The 21,213-nt window shown below is 37.1% G+C and overlaps 1 protein-coding gene across 3 annotated transcripts in view; it reads right to left on the bottom strand.

Annotated features, from left to right (window-relative positions):
- The window catches only part of LOC143782354 (cadherin-10-like), a 1,064,733-nt gene extending 1,044,184 nt beyond the window's left edge, over nucleotides 1-20,549 (bottom strand). Inside the window, exon 1 of one of the 3 annotated variants that reach the window (XM_077269713.1) lies at nucleotides 20,235-20,549. The gene's annotated coding sequence lies outside the window, so the exon portion shown is untranslated. The remainder of the gene's footprint in view (nucleotides 1-20,234) is intronic. The other 2 variants (XM_077269716.1, XM_077269715.1) reach the window with 2 other exon arrangements.
- Between the last annotated feature and the right edge of the window lie 664 nt (nucleotides 20,550-21,213).

The following is a 21,213-nucleotide window of genomic DNA, read 5'->3' on the forward strand; positions in this document are numbered from 1 at the left end:
CTGTTTAGCATACATGTACACCACTTTTTCAGCCTTCATCTCATTATTATTATAGACAAGATTTCCATGAAAGGTAATAATAATATATAGGTAACACAGGATCACACTTGACCATTTACAATAGATGAGGATTACAGGTTACTTATTCCACCTTGACATTGACAGACAATGTTAACAACTTTCCCATTAAAGTTAGTGAACATCTCTTTACTATTATGTTGAGAGATGTTCTGAATTCTGTTAACAGAAGCTCATGGAAGATTGCCTCTATAATCACGGACAGAAAAATAATGTATAATACCAAATTAAAAATAGAGAACTCCTTTATTATAGTAAAAAAATCTTGGCATGACTTTAGATCTGATAACCCAAAATAACATCATGGGTACCTAAAAATGTGCCAATATTATACTAGTATGAAAACAGTCTACATAAATAGACAACGCAAAGATGTAAGTCACTGAACAGGTATCTAGAAATTCTAAGCAAATTAAGAGAAACAGAAAATAGATTAGAGGAGCAAACGATCCCTGACCAGATGCTTAGTTAGGGCACATCGACATTATAGAGGAGGTTATTTGTGAGCCTGAATGTAGAGTCTAAGCGTAGAACTGCTCCGGCTCATTCTGGAAAACGTGACTGGATGGCTGCCATGGAATTCTACATTTCTAAATACCTAGCTGGTGGTTTTCCACAGCAGAATCAGGCCTGTGGGTGAAGCACGGTGCAGAAGACCACGAGTCTAATAAGACGCTGATGTCAATTTCATTTGTGGATCTGTACATTTTTATAATAGTTATTTTCAAAATAAAATGGAAAAAATGCTTCATTTTATTGCCACCTTCCGTAGATAATCAAAAAATAGTGTCTTCCCAAGTGAATAATACAGAATAATCTTGTCATGCCAGAATGTTCTATTTCCTGGCATCTTCAATTTGGCTGCATTAGCGCAAAACTCTAGGAACATTTGAGTCCTTGGCTCTCTATAAGGACAGATGCAGTGATTTATAACAGGTAAACTGTTTTGTCTCAATGTACACTTTACCATTTTTTTATTATTTAAGTCCATATTTGCATTTACTTTGTTCCCTCTGCTGAACTCCAATATTTGAAAAGAATAATCCTGTAAACCTGGGGTGTCCACTTCCTTTTTGAATTTTTGGAAGCGTAAAAGAAAGACCTGCAATATTTGCTTTTATTTAAAATGTCTCTTGTCTCAGCAATGACATTATAAACACCTCGCTGCCATAAATATATAGCTCTTTATTCCCTCGATTAAAATTTGATAATTAATTTTTAGTCTGAGGTTTTACCATTCAGACTCCAGCTGATCTGTTTATTTTATTTCATCCGTGGGCAGTAAGTAAAAAGATCCCACTGCAGATATAGAGATGAGATATTTGTCGACAATCTTGTAGGAACAATTTACCTAGCATTTCAGCAGTTTGTTTTTTTTTAATTATGACTTGCTAACAATTCCACGAAGGTCATATGAAGGTCAAAACTTACTGTAGTTTTGTTAATTACAGTTGGACATATGTATGTGTAATTGCTTTGAAAATAATTTTTCTATGTACATGATTATTTCTTTCTACCAGCACCGCAAACAAATACAATTCTAAAGGTTACCTCATTCAAACATGTCATTCCATTATCCATTCCTTAAGAATCTGAAATATCGTCTAACATGGGTGCCATATATCAGGCTAAATTCTTACGTTAAATTACAATTTTTAGTGTTTCTAGGAGAATAATTAGATAAGTATATAAACACAAGCAAGATGATTTACTCATGATGGCAGAAACTCATTGCAACCTCTTATACTTAAAGACTTAAATAAGGGTCATAGGATCATGAGAGATGGATAATAATCTATTTCCTTACATCATCTTTTCCCTTTTTAATTTAGTAGACTTTAAATGTTTTTTTTTAATTTCAATAATTTTCTAACATGTAAGGAAAAAAGCTATTAAAGAATTTTAAAGAACTTAGAGTATCATGTCATATTTCAAAAGTACATATATACAGTGCCTACAAGTAGTATTCAACCCCCTGCAGATTTAGCAGGTTTACACATTTGGAATTAACTTGGCATTGTGACATTTGGCCTGTAGATCAGCCTGGAAGTGTGAAATGCACTGCAGCAAAAAAGAATGTTATTTCTTTGTTTATTTTTTTTTTTTAAATTGGGAAAAGTTTTTTCAGAGGATCATTTATTATTCAACCCCTCAACCCACCAGAATTCTGTTTGGTTCCCCTAAAGTATTAAGAAGTAGTTCAGGCACAAAGAACAATGAGCTTCACATGTTTGGATTAATTATCTCTTTTTCCAGCCTTTTCTGACTATTTAAGACCCTCCCCAAACTTGTGAACAGCACTCAAACATGGTCAACATGGGAAAGACAAAGGAGCATTCCAAGGCCATCAGAGACAAGATCGTGGAGGATCACAAGGCTGGCAAGGGGTACAAAACCCTTTCCAAGGAGTTGGGCCTACCTGTCTCCACTGTTGGGAGCATCATCCGGAAGTGGATGGCTTATGGAACTACTGTTAGCCTTCCACGGCCTGGACAGCCTTTGAAAGTTTCCTCCCGTGCCGAGCCCAGTCTTGTCCGAAGAGTCAAGGCTAACCCAAGGACAACAAGGAAGGAGCTCCGGGAAGATCTCATGGCAATGGGGACATTGGTTTCAGTCAATACCATAAGTAACATACTCCACCGCAATGGTCTCCGTTCCAGACGAGCCCGTAAGGTACCTTTACTTTCAAAGCGTCATGTCAAGGCTCGTCTACAGTTTGCTCATGATCACTTGGAGGACTCTGAGACTGACTGGTTCAAGGTTCTCTGGTCTGATGAGACCAAGATCGAGATCTTTGGTGCCAACCACACACGTGATGTTTGGAGACTGGATGGCACTGCATACGACCCCAAGAATACCATCCTTACAGTCAAGCATGGTGGTGGCAGCATCATGCTGTGGGGCTGTTTCTCAGCCAAGGGGCCTGGCCATCTGGTCCGCATCCATGGGAAGATGGCTAGCACGGCCTACCTGGAGATTTTGGCCAAGAACCTCCGCTCCTCCATCAAGGATCTTAAGATGGGTCGTCATTTCATCTTCCAACAAGACAACGACCCAAAGCACACAGCCAAGAAAACCAAGGCCTGGTTCAAGAGGCAAAAAATCAAGGTGTTGCAGTGGCCTAGTCAGTCTCCTGACCTTAACCCAATTGAAAACTTGTGGAAGGAGCTCAAGATTAAAGTCCACATGAGACACCCAAAGAACCTAGATAACTTGGAGAAGATCTGCATGGAGGAGTGGTCCAAGATAACTCCAGAGACCTGTGCCGGCCTGATCAGGTCTTATAAAAGACGATTATTAGCTGTAATTGCAAACAAAGGTTATTCCACAAAATATTAAACCTAGGGGTTGAATAATAATTGACCCACACTTTTATGTTTAAAATTTATAAAAATTTAACTGAGCAACAAAACTTTTTGGTTTGTAAGATTTATGCATCTGTTAATAAATCCTGCTCTTGTTTGAAGTTTGAAGGCTCTAACTTATTTGCATCTTATTAAACCTGCTAAATCTGCAGGGGGTTGAATACTACTTGTAGGCACTGTAGGGTCTAACCTCAAACCATGTGGCTCAGCAGGATGTCAAATAGTGAATAATCATTAGTGGGACGTTTTACCTGGCTAGTAGAAAAGAAGATTGACATTTCAGAGAGGGCCGCGTTGATGAAGAAAGGATGCAGTTTCAGAATGGAATAGTAATTTCATAGTATTTATTTTCACTCATTCTATGGTCACACCAAACCCTTTTTAAAAGAAAAACTACATAGCCTCCCATTTTACCTGGCTACTTATAATGTTTAGTTTACTTTATCACTAGTGTTGAGCGATACCTTCCGATATTTGAAAGTATCGGTATCGGATTGTATCGGCCGATATCCGAAAAATATCGGATATCGCCGATACCGATACCCGATACCAATACAAGTCAATGGGACACAAATGTCGGAAGGTATCCTGGATGAGAAACTCTCCTTCAGGCCCTGGGATCCATATTTATGTGTAAAATAAAGAATAAAAAAAAAATAGGGATATACTCACCCTCTGACGCGCCCTGGTGGTAACCGCTGCAACCGGCAGCCTCCGTTCCTAAGAATGAGCAAGTGAAGGACCTTCGATGACGTGGCGGCTTGTGATTGGTCGTGTGACTGTTCATGTGACTGCTCACGCGACCAATCACAAGACCGCGACGTCATCGCAGGTCCTTCACTCGCTCATTCTTAGGAACGGAGGCTGCTGGTTGCAGCGGTTACCACCAGGGCGCGTCAGAGGGTGAGTATATCCCTATTTTTTATTTTTATTCTTTATTTTACACATGAATATGCATTCTGATCCCGAGTCCCGATATCGCAAAAATATCGGAACTCGGTATCGGAATTCCGATACCGCAAATATCGGCCGATACCCGATACTTGCGGAATCGGAATGCTCAACACTATTTATCACATTAACATTTTAAATGATCTTCAGTCTAATATGTTGTTGCGTTTTCCTGCTACTAACCACTTGCTTTAGGCAAATATTCTTAAGATGGCTCACTTTTGGGATTTTTTGTTAACCGTGCATTTCATACTGTAGTAAAGAACTGTACACATTTATTTTTAGCTTTTCATTTTTTCGTAGCCACTTTTGGCAGCCTCAGCATGTTTATTGAGGGATGAATGGATCAATTTGTGAAGGCTCAATTTTGAGTTCCTGAAATTTTTGAGTCCAAATTACTATGAATACTGTGAGATTCGATTCATGAGGATTGGCTAAATAATTAAAATGCCTAATGCCATTTTACACACTGCTGAGGACTCAGATAGTGGGCTAATGATGTCATACGTGGCCGCTCAAGCTTCACCATAATGCTCTTCCGCTATCACATTACAAGTCCAAATCTGATTTTGATGCACTGCATTCAGTGCCTAGGCAGCCAAATTTTGGATTGAAGTTGACAAACACGGCAAATTTGAATTTCTAAACATTCACTCATCTTAATGTTTATTATGTTTGGAAACCTAAAATCTTTCATTTTGTAAGTATACCCATAGAAGTGTGACAAATGTCTGACAAAGAAAGACTATTTTAACAATGTTTTAATGGACAATGATGGATTGGTTATGTTCTGACAACATCTATAACAAAATACAAATTTTTACATATGAAGAGATGTTAAGGAATTGTTACAAGATTCTTTTTTTATAACACATTCCGTAAACATTTTTTTTTTAATTATACAGCACTGTAATTAAGGAAATTGTTTAGGATTTAATTAAAAATCAATATAGTTCAGTCATCTTCAATTGTACCTTGAAGACATAGTGTATTAAATTGAATTTTTATTATCTTAAAGCTGGCTTCATGTTAATTTACGTGTAAAGCTTTCAAATATGGCTATAATTATCTGAATGCATTCAGCACAGATACTTTGTACAATCCAAATGGCTGGAATATATTTGCAATATTGAACATTGGCCATTGTCAGGAAGAGTCATATGGTTTGTTTATTGCAATTAATGATAAATTCAAACATGCATGATTGACGCCATGACCAAGAGTCTAAGCATACACCTCCGCTAAAAATGTTTTGTAGGTAAATGTTCAGGTGGCTCTGCTTATTCTTGACATCTTCAAGGAGTTGTTTTTGTTTCTTCTAGGTAGAGTATTCAAAACTCAAATAATGTAATGATGGGTTAATTTGTTTTGTTTTTTTTTTCATGAAATTGACCCTAATTAATATGTGAGCCTTTAAGACAGATGATTTAGACTTTGAGCCCTTTTATGCCAGAGTCTGATATGGATAATTTGTTCAACTCTGAAGTATATAGGCAATGGGAAATAGTTTCATTAATTTTGTGTATTTCTAATTTCAAACAGCTTCATGAAATAAGTCTTGATTGATAGCATGGTATGTAAATTCACAAGGGAATGTTTAATAATCTCTGTGAACCTAAGGATGTTTACTGTGAAGTCAAAATGTAACTTTTATTTCACTAACTATAAAAACTATATTAGAAAGTGCAGAGTGCGGGACAAATAAAACAAGTAGAATTTATATATACGCAAGTACTCAGTCCTATCGATCGATCTCTCCAAAATTGGTACGAGATGCTCTCTGCTAACATAGATTGCGCTTACACTTCTACTTTACAGTTTTTAGCTCAAATCAGTGATGCCAGCTACCTTTATTTGGACTATGTATTAAGGCCCAACTCAATCATATCATGTGTAGGAAATGTTTGTTTATCAGTCTTATTCGTAGAGCTGACAAACCATGGCTCATAACTGTCATGCTTACATTCATTTTGGTCCTGTATGGATATAACACTTTCTTTGCATGACTCCCGTGATGAGTGATTGGACGAAATGCATCGGAAGTCTTTGACATGGTAGGATCCACAGCTGTGGAATCCACCACTTGAAGCTAGGTGATACTGTTCCAATTTTTTACCTGTCATCTATTCCATATGTCTGCACTATAGCTCTGGGGATCAACAGATGTATGTTTTGAACAGTAAAGGGTAATCCTGCCACTGAAACCTAGTGTAATGCAAGCATACTCACTGCATTTGAAGATTATTGGCATGATCTATGCATAAGGAGTGGTCTAAAGTTCTCTAGGTGGGTTAAGGCCATGATTTAGTTTTGTCATGTAATTTCTCAGGCTACGTCTTGCGATAGAAAGATACAGAGACAATTGAGATTATGAATCCATATTAATGTAATGCTATTATATAGTTGTCTATCTTTTAGCCTCAGTGCAAAAGTAATCTTAACCACCTCATGAGAAGAGGTATTTCTGTTTCTGCGTTTTCGTCTTATGCTCCCCTTCTTCCCAGAGCTATAACCTTTTTCATTTTTCTGTAAATATGGCCATATGAGGGCTTTTTTGCTGGACAAGTTGTAAATTTTGAAATTTTGTGATCTGGGGCTGGGTGAGGATTTATTTTTTATGCTCCGATCTGATGTTTTTATTGATGCCATTATGTTTTAGATACGATCTTTTGATTGCCCATTAATGCATTTTGTTGCAAAGGAGAGGCAACCAAAAAAAAGTAATTCTGACATTTTTAATTTTTGTCTTGTTACACCATTTAGTGATTAGGTTAATTCATTTTTAAATTGATCGATCGGGCGATTCTGAATGTGATGATACCAAATATGTGTATTTTTGATATTTATATTGTTTTATTTTGAATGGGGCAAAAAAGGAGCGATTTGAACTTTTATATTTTTTCATTTTGTAATATTTTAAAACCTTTTTTCTTTTACTTTTTGCATGCTTCAATATTCTCCATTGGAGACTAAAAGCTGCGCTAATTTAATTGCCTCTGCTGCACACAGGAGATGATCAGATTGCCTGTGTGTGGCAGAAATGCTCAATTGCTATGAGCGCCGACCACCAGGCGGCGCTCATAGCAATCCAGCATTGAAAACCATGGAGGTCTGCTTCAGACCTCTGTGTATCATGCCGGCCCATCGGTGTCATCGATTAGCGGGATTTAAGACACACTTCCGGTATGCGCAAGTTAAATGCTGCTGTCAGAAATTAATAGTGGAATTTGACTAGTTAACAACCGTGGGTGTATCGCAATTCCACCCGTGTCTGTTGCAGGAACATGTCAACTGCATATATCAGCTGACATATGCCCAGAAAGGTGTGGACTCAGCTCCGGAGCTCGCACCAAACAGGCGGCGTTCGACATCGGCATACTATTATGCCTTATTTAAGAAAGGGGTTAATTAGGTATTGACTCATATGCCCCTTTTTTCTGTGTGACTATCAAGTTAAATTAAAATAATGCTCTTTGAAAAGTTTTGGGCTCAGTAATTAGAGATTGGAGAATCGATTTGAAGAACTTGGGTTCTACTGAGAGGTCAGTAATCTGTGACTGCTGCACAGGAGCTCCGTAGAATTTCTTTGATCCTGGCTCTTTCTTTGCTCCTGGCTATTATTTTTATTAGCCAGGCTGGCACGACATCATAATTTTGGCATGATGCACACATGACATCATGCCACATTGTTAAATTATAGAAGAGCTGGGAAGGCCGTTAAGTAAGGAGATAGCAGGCCTCTCATCAAGTGGCCACAGATTAATTAATTTGCCAACTTACTAGAGTTCTGTAAATCAATTTTTCCATCTCTAACAGTAACATACAAGTTCTATTTTTTCCCAGCAGTCAGTATAGTATATTGATGACTAACTTCTACTTACTGAAACTTGTGGATGTCAGCTTACTAGATTGGATACAGCTGGTAACACCACATATAGCTAGAAGACAACAGTGGTGCTTTTTAACTAATCTTTTTCTTTTCTAAAAATCATACAGCTATAATGACAAAATGTTCATATACTAGCAAGCATTAATCATTGTTAAAGAACTGTTCATTGCATTAAACTTTATCTGGTAGCTCATGCACAAAAAATGAAATATACAGTGAGCACTGAAAGTATTCAGACCCCTTTAAATTTTTCACTCTTTGTCTCATTGCAGCCATTTGGTAAATTCAAAAAAAGTTATTTTTTTCTCATTAATGTACACTTTGCACCCCATTTTGACTGAAAAAAACCCAGAAATGTGCAAATTTTTGCATATCTCTTAAAAAAGATAAAATGAAATATCACATGGTCATAAGTATTCAACCCTTTGCTCAGACACTCATATTTAAGACACATGCTGTCCATTTCCTTGTGATCCTCCTTGAGTTGTCCTACTGCTCCATTGGAGTCCAGCAATGTTTAATTAAACTGATAGGACTTGATTTGGAAAGGCACACACCTGTCTATATAAGACCTCACAGCTCACAGTGCATGTCTGACCAAATGAAAATCATGGGGTCAAAAGAACTGGCCAAGGAGCTCAGAGAGAGAATTGTGGCAAAGCACAGATCTGGTCAAGGTTAGAAAATAATTTCTGCAGTACTCAGGGTTCCTAAGAGCACAGTGGCCTCCATTATCCTTAAATGGAAGACGTTTGGGACCATGAGACATCATCTTAGACCTGGCTGTCCAGCCAAACTGAGCAATCGTGGGAGAAGAGCCTTGGTAAGAGAAGTAAAGAACGGCTGAACTAAAGAGATGCAGTAGGGAGATGGGAGAAAGTTCTACAAAGTCAACTATCACTGCAGCCCTCCACCAGTTGGACCTTTTTGGCAGAGTGGCCCAACGGAAGCCTCTCCTCAGTGCAAGATATATGAAAGCCCTCATAGAGATTGTTTAAAAAACACATGAAGAATTCACAGACTATGAGAAATAAAATTATCTGGTCTGATGAGACGAAGATAGAGATTTTTGGTGATAAATCTAAGTGGTATGTGTGGAGAAAACCTGGCACTGCTCATCACCTGCCCAATACAATCCCAACAGTGAAACATGGTGGTGGCAGCATTATGCTATGGGGGTGTTTTTCAGCTGCAGGGACAGGATGACTGGTTGCCATTGAAGGAAGCAAGTACAGAGATATCCTTGAGGAAAACCTCTCCCAGAGTGCTTTGGACCTCAGACTTGGCCAAAGGTTCACCTTCCAGCAAGATAATGACCCTAAGCACACAGCTAAAATAACAAAGGAATGGCTTCAGAACAACTCTGACCATACTTGACTAACTCAGCCAGAGCCCTGACCTAAACCCAATTGAGCATTTCTGGAGAGACCTGAAAATGGCTGTCCACCAATGTTCACCTTTCAACCTGAGGGAACTGGAGAGGATCTGCAAGGAAGAATGGCAGAGGATTCCCAAATCCAGGTGTGAATAAATTGTTGCATCATTCCCAAGAACACTCATGGCTGTACTAGCTCAAAAGAGTGCTTCTACTCAATATTGAGCAATGGGTCTGATATTTCAGTTTATCTTTTTTAATAAATTTGCAAAACTTTCTATATTTGTTTTTTTTAGTCAAGATGAGGTGCAGAGTGTACATTAATGAGAAAAAAATGAACTTTTTTGAATTTAACAAATGGCTGCAATGAAACAAAGTGTGAAAAATTTAAAGAGGTCTGAATACTTTCCGTACCCATTGTATGTTCCCTTTGGGCTGTCATAAATTTGTGCTTATATTTGTCCAATTTATGGCTAAAATATTTGTAAATATCTGGGGACATGAGAGATCACAACTCTTTCAGCAAGGCACAGTACACTTTTTAGAAAAGCGCGATGAGTGGTTAAAAAAGTTAACAACTTTTTATGTTAATTTTTCAAGTGTTATAAATTGTAATTTTGTACTGTATGTCAGAAAACTGGCTTAAGGGGAAGGTCATAGTCCTTCTATAGTGTATTTTAGCAAAATAGGCAAGCATTTATAGAAGCAAATTATTGCAAACATCTTAGTCCATATAACATCTAGTATGACATTAAAATAAATTGATGATCTCATTGTAATAGCATTTGAACTCAACTTCTATTGCCAATAATTATCATATTACTTCTGTGTTTTTGTATATATGACTCTAAAATGCACTTTATAATAATTAAGAAAAGTGCTGCATTTGATTGATAAAACATGTCTTAACTTAAAATGCTATACAGGAAAAAAGTATTTCTGTTAAATTTGATAAATTACAGTATTTTAAAACGTTCTGTGCATGGAATTCACTTCTTATCATCAGGTTGTGAATCAATAATTTGTGATTCAAACATTATAATATGTTATGAAAACTGAACAAGAAATGTGTTGGAAGATAACTTCAGTTCCACCTATAAAAGGATTTAGATTATTCTCAGGTTACATTCAAGATGTTTAATAAAAATTGCTTACTGAAAAAGTAAGCTATTTCTACAATATTTTGTATACCATACATTTCTTTTATTTGTATATAGTTTCCATACTGATTTTTTTTTTTTTTAAAGAACATTGTGAGTCATTTTTCAAAACAGGTGCATAATGTACTTGACATATATACAAAAAGCCTCAAAAACAAAACAATACTCACCTCATCACTCACATGTGCCAGCACCTCACTGCCTCAGGTGCCTACTCCTACTCATCCAGTTCTCAGGGCCTTTTCTGTTCACAGTTTTGCACCAGTGTCTTCTCTTCAGAACAGGACTTCAGGCTAGAACCAGGCTTCAGGGGTCATAGCACATTGTATCATTGTGGCACATTGTGGCACATTGTGAAGTCATTATGAGCCGTGACCTCCAAGGCCTGATCTTAGGCGGAAATACTGTTCTAGGGAAAATTCATTGGTGGCAAACTGTGGAAATAAGATGCCATGAGGACCAGATTGTGGGGAGCTGACACCAAAGGCAGTGGGGGAAGGAGAGGGGCAAGACAGGGAAGAATAATTGTTTTTCCTTTACTTTTTTATCCTGTTGTTGGATTTTTGCTAAATTCAAGTAGAATTCTATTCTACTTAAATAAATTTGACCATCTCTAGTTCTGTGACGTGCTGGAACGTTACACATTTTAATGTAAGTAGGAATAATTTTTTTCTCGCCATGAGTCTCAGTGATTTTGAGAAGTTCTATTAATAGGCTAAAGCCTATAGGTCTATGGCTCTATGGAAGGCCATTACCTAAGATAGCATACTCAGTGCAGGCAACACATAAAGTACTGCTCACAATTTTTATGGTTGCTCAAGCTCCTAATTGCTCCAAGCAGTTACATGTAGACTGATCTTTTTCTTCTTCACTCAGAACACTTGATTTCTCCCAGTCTCTAATGACCTTAGACCAGGTCAAATGACCCAGTTATAATACATTGCTAAACTTCTTAGGACTTTATGATGTCATAGGCTTTCTTGCAAACAAGCTCTCCAAATCATCAGCCTCTCTAGCCATTTTTTTGAATGCTGAATGACTCTTCGGGCAGCTTGTTTCTACAGAAACTAACTCTTTTTAACTTTCAGTGTTTATCATAGAAGCCAAAAGACTCCACTCCTCCGACAATAGATCAAATGACAGTGCCTCAAACCGTGGTAAAATACAAGCCTTACATTTTATTCTGCCTCCTGTGGTTTTGGTCTGAAGACATTTTTCAAGCACAGTACAGTGTTTTAACCACCATTATATACAACAGATACCACCCACCAAATAACACAGCACCAATAGGATACAAACACAATAATGAATACAATCCTATCAAAACCAAAATAACACATATATAGATAAAAACAGTCCCATTTGAGCTTCTATTGCTTTACTATCTAATCTAACATCAGATCGGTAGCTCTGATCGGTATTATACACATAGCGTAGATCAGAATTATATACAAACAAACCCGAATGATAAAATGTAAACCTCCCACCTATCAATGCAAAGCATTCCCACTCGTCATGGTTACGGCCACTCCCACGGGTGTGCTTATACAACCCCCAGTCCAATCACAGCTAAATACAATGAGTCGTACCAGCGATCCACTGATACACAGCACTGCGCATGTCTCAGTCTCCAATGGCATTGTGAGCATCGCATATTAATCCTGTGTCATCTCATTCCTCTTACTGCGCATGTCATGACATCCAGCATCAATTGCTCTCGTGTTATTCTCTTTCTCCATCCTGTGTCCCACAGCGGTTGCGCGCTCCTTCTCTGTTTCCAGTCAATTAACCACAACCTTGGATGTTCTCCTCAGTCATTGACTAGGCCCAGAACTATGTCCACTCTTACAGGAGATCTCACTGTCTTTCACATGCTCACTACTCACACACTTACTAGAGGTACCAAACACTGAAGCGTATATGGAAGCACTACAATCCCACACATACAGAAGCTGAGAGAACAATGCCTTTCGTTTTGCAGCTTTCACTTTCAAGTTAGACATGAGGCTCCAGCAGTGATCCCTTTTGACTGGCACCTCCTCTTTCTGCAGAATGATATCTAGAAACACCTTTCCCAGTATAATCAACTAATAATGGAATTACGATTGCACTAAGATTCTACCACCGAATACAGTATAGGATCCATAGCATTGTCATAAAGAAGACTTAAAATTTTATTCTAAGTAAGGCTTGTCAAAGTATTGGCTTGCTAAAATGCTGGTAGTATATCATAGTGACAAGCAGCAGAACTTTTGCTTCTAAGTTTTCTACAGAAAAGGTATCTGAGGGTACATGCAATCAGTGTTGAAATGTAAAGCTATTGGGCCTCAAACTAGAACAGTTCTCTAATAATACTAGCATTCTTAAATAGGTCAAAAGAAACTTTTGAGCATTTACGGGCCATTGCATACAGCTTAGATGTGTCATGAAATGTAAGTCTATCTCATCTTTTTCATATGTGATTTAATTTTATTGACAAATGATCTCAAATATTTATTTTATTTTTTTAATATGTCTTTCATCAACCTTTGTCTTGAGTTTGGCTAACATATATCAATAGGGTTTGTATACTCATCCTTGAAGATCACTTTTTTATCCAAGCAAAACTACATGAAAAATTGCTAAAGAGGGATGACAAGAGACAAAGGCATTTTCTGTATTGACTAAATTGAAATACTGCTGTGTCCATACTAACATTAAAATAGCTTACCACTTGAAAATGAACCTGTCATCAGGTTTGGCCAATAAGAGATGCAGCGATCACCTTTCAGGGCTTATACACAGCATTTTCTAATGCTGTATATCCTACCCCAAACCGACCTGTAAGAAAAGAAAAATAACTTTTATTGAACTCACCTGCGAGTGATCCGGTCTGATGGGCATCGCTGGTCTTGGTCCGGCGCCTCCCATCTTCTTATGATCCCTGTCTTCCTGCTTGCTTCTTGTGGATGATGCATCCCTTTGTCATCCCCACAGTCTCCTCAGCACAGCTCTCCTTCACAGGCATACTTCTCTGCCCCGTTGAGGGCAGAGCAAAGTACTGCAGTGCACATGCACCGGGGCTCTTTGACCTTTCCTAGCACATGCACACTGCAGTACTTTGCTTTGCCCTCAATGGGGCAGAGGAGTACACCTATGCAAGAGCACCGAGGAGATATGTAATCCACACGAAGCAAGCAGGAGGGCGGCATTGCAAGAAGAAGGGAGGCGCCGGACCAAGACCAGCTTCACCCATCGGACCGGACCACCTGCAGGTGATTATAATAAAAGTTATTGTTCTTCTCTTGTAGGTCAGGTTGGGGGGCAGATATACAGCATTATAGAATGCTGTATATCAGCCCTGAAAGGTAATGGCTGTATCTCTTATCGGCCAAACCAGGTGTCAGATTTCCTTTAAAGAGAGTCGACCCAAAGAACACTCTAAAATACCCACAACTAAAGACAGCAGGTACTCACCTTCACAGAGCCAGTGTCAGTTCTTCAAGTCTCAGTATTTTGGCTGCAGCGCTGATGTTACATCAACAGCCCAGATAACCTTAGCAGCCAATCACTGATGGCTCAAGCTACTGAGTTCAGTGATTGTCTACTGTAGTGATGTGCAATGTCGATTTGACATCACTGTGTCAGTCAAAACATTAGGACCCGAGCTGCGACGAGAATCAATAGTACATCTATGAAGTGTACACACCTACGTTGATATTTTAGGTGCTTTTAGAATGTTTGGGCTCAATTTCTTGAAAATACTAAACCCCTTTAATTTTTCTTAATTAATACTGTAAACATGAATATTCACAGGACTCAAAAGACATAAATGCTTTCATTTTCTTTAGCATATTTAAGTAAATATTTGGCTGAATTATGGTAGATTCTATAACTCTGAAAATTCTCATAAGTATTTTGATTCTTTGAATTGGATTAAAAAGTATGTTAGCTCTAAAATTATCAGAGGGCGTGAAACTGAATGCTAAATGGGGTTGTCCAGCATAGTAATTGTGCTGTGTACCATAAACTTGACAATGCACAATAAATATAAAAATTAATGATTATGTAATATGTTAATATTTTTGGTACTGTATTGTGAACATATATTGTTTACATTTAGTCCTGACAATTCTTACAGTATTATTTAATCCTGGTGGATAAAACCATAAAAAACAACATCACATTCTTTGTACACCTCCCCTGCATAACTGACTGAAAAGATTGAGAGTCTGAATAACTAGGTTCATTTTAAGAACTGTTATTAGAAAGTTATTAAAGGATACTTTTTCCGACTTAAATATTGATGGAGTTAAATTATTATAGGCCATAAATATTTGACTTGAGCCTATAACATTCCTATGACCACCACCAATCATCAAGAAAAATAAATGTATGTGTAAGCACATCATGGTACAGGCTGTACAGTATGTGCCTTGTGCACTTTACTAACATTGAATTGCAGTATTAGGCAAAGCAATTATCATTTCTTTGACTTCACTTCAAATTAGAGTTGAGCGAACCCAAACTTGAAAGTTCGGGGTTCGCACCTGACAGTTAGTGTCTGGTGCTAAACACCGAACACCGACTTCTCGAGGAAGTCCTTCGCAATGTTCAAATATCTGAGGGAAATCCATTGGAGAGAGAGACAAAATTTTCAGGCTCAAATGTCTGAGTCCCCATGCTTTCAATGGGGTTCGGATTCTGATTCTAGGTCGGGTATACTTCTGGTACCCGAACCGATTTTTTAGAATTAAGTTTGGGTTGGGTACCAGAACCCTGAACTTCCACAAATCCATTCATCCATACTTATAATATCAAGTGCTACGTACATACAAATAGTTATTTGATGTTGTTAGGGCCAGTGAACTGTTGATATTCTTACTCTGTAGGCATTGGCATTGGATATCTCTATCTACCATGCTTTCCTAGGCTACGTTTCTTAAGCATACCCAAAATAAGAAGACTTATAGTTTGCAGTTTTGTTATCTGAACAAGAGCCCTGTAGGCAAGAGGTTCCATAATTCTTAAAAGATCTTTAGAGTATTTTCTTCTTTCGACTAAATAATATAGAAGAATCTCTACAAGGGGACCCTTATATACCCTATCTATATAAGGGTCTTTACACAGTGACTGCAATTCACTAAATAAATTTGAGCATGGACAATAACGTGGCAGCCATTTGTTGGAAAGCAAAAAACCCATCCACTTTGATTATTTGTCTGCTACATAAGACTACCTTTGACCCCCTGCTATCATAAATAGGATTCAATTGAGTCAATGTTACAATCTAATAGTGTTTGGAAACAGATCGTGAGATCTCAAGTTGATGTATACATAACCATTAAAGTTCAAACCAGAATCTGGTCTTGTCCTTTGACATATTAATAAATGTGGTGAATCAGATCACACAGGGTCTTCAATGTGACTAAATAATGAACAAAGAATAATGTGGGCAATGGTAATTTCAACACACAGAGACAAGTAACCTTTCATTCTATCAATAAACTATTCCTGGCAATGCTCAGATGGATTGGTACCTTGTATTGCAGCTATATCATACTGTGTTCGGTAAGTGAGGAATGCTAGTTAGGAAATTGGAACATTTCAGCATTCACTAGACTGGACTACCCACACAATGAAAAGAAATCAAGCATGCCTACCTTTCCCACAGAGTACAGGATCATAATAAGCACATTTTAGCCTCAGAGTGATTAATATATAAACAATGTTTTGCCCGGTTGAACAGTGCAACCATGCATGGTTTACAATTATGACCACTAGTTCTGAAGCATTTGACATATTACTTTAATCAAAGGTTTAAGGTACATTAAAAATGTCAGCTTTTTTCAAAAAGGCACTAGAAATAATGGTACTGAATGCTGCATTACATGTACTATTCATAGCCTATGTTAATATATTGCACTTTTATGTCCAACTATACTCAATTCTTCATTAACTCAACATTTTTCAGAATTTTGTATATCTCTTATAGAATTTTTTTTTTTCTTTATTTATTATTGTTGAATTGGGGTTCATTTTCAAATTAACCTTTTTTATTTGTCTTTTTTTTAATTTAGTCAAACTGGAAAATGAATATTAAATAATAACTATTCTCTTCCAAGTTCACATTTCTTACCTTATTACTGTGAAAACTATTCTGTAAAATGAATTACTTTGATAGAGGGTTGTAAAGCAGTTAGCAATGGATTGAGGATTTAAACTCCCTGGTGGGTATGAAAAAGCAAGCAGGCAGGGGATATGAAAACAATGTCCTCAGCAGCTGCATTTACCAGTCTCTACTCATCTATCTTTCTCTATCTATCTATCTATCTATCTATCTATCTATCTATCTATCTATCTATCTATATACATACACTGCATATGTTATCTTCCGAAATGTTGACATTTCGTGCCTGACACTAAAGTTCCAACATTGTCTGTTTTCTATCAGGTTTACATTTCACAATCAAGGACAGGCCACTTTTGCACTGCAAATGATATATCAAGTCTGCTGACATTTTCTATGCCACCCATTGAGTTGAAAAAAAAAATAGGTTATGAAAAGCACAGTACTGTCCACGAAAAGATGTATTATAAGAGTGATATATTCAGCATACTTCCTTCACGCTGGCTTGTGATGTGCTCCAAACTCAAAACCGTGGAAATTACTGTATAGATAGATAGCTAGACGGATATATATAAAGTTAGATGGATAGAAAGATATAGATAGACAGATAATATATAGATAGATAATAGATAGATAGATAGATAGATAGATAGATAGATAGATAGATAGATAGATAGATAATAGATGGATGATAGATGGATAGATCATGGATAATAGATAGATAGATAGATAGATAGATAGATAGATAGATAGATAGATAGATAGATAATAGATGGATGATAGATGGATAGATCATGGATAATAGATAGATAGATAGATAGATAGATAGATAGATAGATAGATAGATAGATAGATAGATAGATAGATAGATCATAGATGGATGATAGATCATGGATAATAGATAGATAGATAGATAGATAGATAGATAGATAGATAGATAGATAGATAGATAGATCGATAGATAGATAGATAGATAATAGATGGATGATAGATAGATAGATAATAGATGGGTGATAGATAGATAGATAGATAGATAGATAGATAGATAGACACTGTAGATAGATAGATGATAGATAGATAATAGATAAATAGATAATAGATGGCTGATAGATAGATAATAGATAGATAGATAGATAGATAGATAGATAGATAATAGATAATAGATAGATAGAGATAGATAATAGATAGATAGATAGATAGATAGATAGATAGATAGATAGATAGATAGATAATAGATATATAGCTATAGAGATAGATAATAGATAACGGTAGATAGATAGATAGATAGATAGATAGATAGATAGATAGATAGATAGATGATAGATAGATAGATAGATAGATAATGGATGATAGAAAGATAGATAGATAGATAGATAGATAGATAGATAGATAGATAGATAGATAGATAGATAGATGATTGATAATAGATAGATAGATAGATAGATAGATAGATAGATAGATAGATGATAGATAGATAGATAGATATATAGATAATGGATGATAGAAAGATAGATAGATAGATAGATAGATAGATAGATAGATAGATAGATGATTGATAATAGATAGATAGATAGATAGATAGATAGATAGATAGATAGATAGCTAATAGATAGATGATAGATAATAGATAGACTGATAATAGATAGATAGATATGGATAGATAGATAGATAGATAGATAGATAGATAGATAGATAGATAGATAGTAGAAAAACAACTAGTCTGCCATTTATTTTTTTCCATGAGGAGTTGCTGCATGGACTATAAATGAGCCTTTGATTCAATTCTTTTGTTTAACAGGTTGGCAAGGCGATGGAATAGTCTAATTTAAAAGGGTTCCCATGGCACAAACAAGATTACCAGCTTATGCTCCAAAAAGTATTTATCTTTCTGTTCAAGCTATACTACATCCATAAAGCAGCTTACTCCTTTTTTTTCTACAACTGTAGCTTCCCTTTGCACACTTAACTTTGCAGCAAAAAGATAAAATATGTAACGTTGCTGTGGGAAGATGCACTGCAGTATAAAAGTTCCTCACTTCTGAAGCCTGGATATGCGGGAATATTATTCCGGCTCTGCAATAGACGGTATATATATGTGTTTTGGCACATGCCTGTCTGACTCACAAAGACACGCATGGGCTTATTAGTGACTCTTTGATGCTGCAGAACCTGCTCGCGTTCACAAGTAGTAATAAAACCTCATGTCACATCACAAATATAGTCTGTAATGATATATCCAATCTGTCCATCCCTATATATCTATAGATTTCTAAATGTGCAAGGCGTGCTGGAGTTCTTGTAAGTGTAAAGCCATTTGTGTCTGAGTGGGTACATTTAGCTGACTGGAAAAAAGTACAAAATAATATATCTTGACACATATTGGAAATAATAGATGTGCATTTTAGTATAATAGAGATGCTTTTACAAGAAAGAAAGCTGAAGATTATAGGAAACAGCCCCATTTGTGTGAAAGCAGAAAGATAATATGTCAGTCAGAAGGAGCTGGGTGCTGTTTGTCAGTGATTACATGTGCAGGATCACTGGGGGGCTGGGGGGCTCCGGAGATTGTCTGACTGCACCGAGGATCATGTAGCACATCCTTATGTTCCAATAACTCCACAGCACATAATGCCAGCCACAGCACTTGCTTCAGGGAAACATGTCCGTGGATTTAGACATCATGTCAGCATGTTACACAAACACACGTACAGTGACACATGGTGTGCCAGAAATAGGATAAAGGACAAAACATCTATTTGAATATATATATATATATATATATATATATATATATATATATATATATATATATATATATTAGTGTCATATATCATACATGAAGCCAAATACACAAGCATTGCTCTAGTTCTAGCATATTATGCAGAGACAATCTGATTATCCTCTACCTGGAGCCAGTACCTGCATATACCGTGGACAGATGCATCCGTCTTATTAGAGGTGACTGCTGCAGCCTTCTAATATATAGCCCAGCACCATGCTAAATTCTCTGGGAAATTCATTTACATGGCTAAATCCTCTGGAGCCGTTCATTCCGCTAGACAAACTTACATATATCATGGGCAGCCAGCAGGACTGGAGTGCACAATCCCTATTTACAGAGGGCTTTACTTCCTAATACACTGCTGCCGCCGGCTAATTGCCCGCCTCACATCTTGCATTATCCAGACGCACTAAATTAAAAGTTCCATTACTTAGAGACAAACGCTCTTCGCCTACATTACAATGCAGTCATCGTAAACGGACGTCGTCTCCCCGAAAACACGCGTTCCCATAGAAAACCCCTTACCTTGTGATATCCTGGCTGTTCCTGGAAGTGTATTGTCCGACCCAGCGCCACAGCTTGAGCGTTTGCTGCTATTTACCCTCGGTTTCTGCCTATATTTTCCCAAGGAAGATTCTACTTGATTCTAACTCAGTCTTTTCCTCGCAGTCACAGCATCACTTTTAACTCTAAGAGGCAGGAAAGCGAAGCCAAGGGAAAGCTCAGCCTGTGATTGGCTTTCATTCAGGGCTCCTGATTAATAAGGAAAAAAAAAATCCTCGCTCACACAACACAGCAAGCCTCTGCTGAAAGAACTGCAGTACTTACCATGGGAAGGTTAGGGACTGAGAGGAACACTGGCTTGTACTGGCAAAATGATTTGCAAGTGAATGCAGATGGAGAGTGGAAGGAGCTTTGTTAAACAGCACATCTGTAGAATGATTTTTCTTTGTTTGAAATTTAACGTAATCATAATTCACGCTCCGCCATCTCCATATTGCTGTCGCTCAAGCAGAAAAAAAAAATACACTTAAGTATTTCATTTAGCAACGCAGGAAATGATTTTAATTCCAAATCTATAGCGCAGAATCGTATTGCCATTGTTAAAGTTGAATAGATACCCCAATTTTAGGTTATTTTCTTTGTTGGCAATGTTATATGAGAAACCGGTGTTCAATTTTCATTTGAAGAAAGAACATCTATTCTGCTGCAAAATCCTCCTTCTGTTCATCACATAAATCACCATCCTTCTCCAGGCTTATTTACCCTTGAGTTTATTTCTGCTGTGCCGTACCAGGCCAAAGTGATTTCACTGCAAAATAAATTCACTAGCAATCTTTCACGAGAAATTGTGTGTACACAACTGCAGTCATTCAATAATAAATTAGTCGTGTATATAAAATTAGAAATCTTGCAATTTATTTGATTTTTATAGATCACATCCATTTATCACTATTAATTCATATGGCTGTTGTGGTGGACACCATACACAACACCCCATCCA

The sequence above is a fragment of the Ranitomeya variabilis genome, chromosome 6 (assembly GCF_051348905.1).
Source record: "Ranitomeya variabilis isolate aRanVar5 chromosome 6, aRanVar5.hap1, whole genome shotgun sequence".
Lineage (NCBI taxonomy): Eukaryota > Metazoa > Chordata > Amphibia > Anura > Dendrobatidae > Ranitomeya > Ranitomeya variabilis.